Raw genomic sequence first — 657 nt, forward strand, 5'->3', positions numbered from 1 at the left:
AATTAATTTACCTGAAGTAGTAAATCTTCTCTTCCAATGATTCTTCCATTTTGTTAAGTTACTTACAGATTATGTGATCTCCTACATATTTTTTTATACTTTTTTAATTGATTGATTACAAAACCGTTACAACTGTTCATTTTCTATTGCAACAATAAATATATTCTTTATGTTAAAACTTTTAATTATCCTCTTTAATTGTAGGTTAATAGATGCATTAGAGGTATTTAGTAGATTATTATATCAAGAAATGAATTTAAAAAATCAAAAATTGAGGAAAAAGATAAAATGAAATAAATGAATTTTAAAAAATCAAAAAATTAAGGAAAAAGATAAAATGAAATGGTGGCCAGAGAGAGATGCCACATCAGTTTTTCTATATTCAGCTTTATATATATATGTATATATATAGATAGATAGATTTTTGTGCGTGCACCACATATTGACATTGAAAGGATCCAGAGAAGCACTTGAGTAATGATAAAGATCTCTATGATATCTATAAATTATGGATTCGAGTCACAAATCAATAACTTATTGTAATAATTTTACTCATCACACTCTAAGATTGGAAGTATGTCAAATCTTATTATTGTTATTATTATTATTATTATTATTATTATTATTATTATTATTATTATTATTATTATTATTATT

This window comes from Solanum stenotomum, chromosome 9, assembly GCF_019186545.1.
Source record: "Solanum stenotomum isolate F172 chromosome 9, ASM1918654v1, whole genome shotgun sequence".
In the NCBI taxonomy this organism is placed as follows: domain Eukaryota; kingdom Viridiplantae; phylum Streptophyta; class Magnoliopsida; order Solanales; family Solanaceae; genus Solanum; species Solanum stenotomum.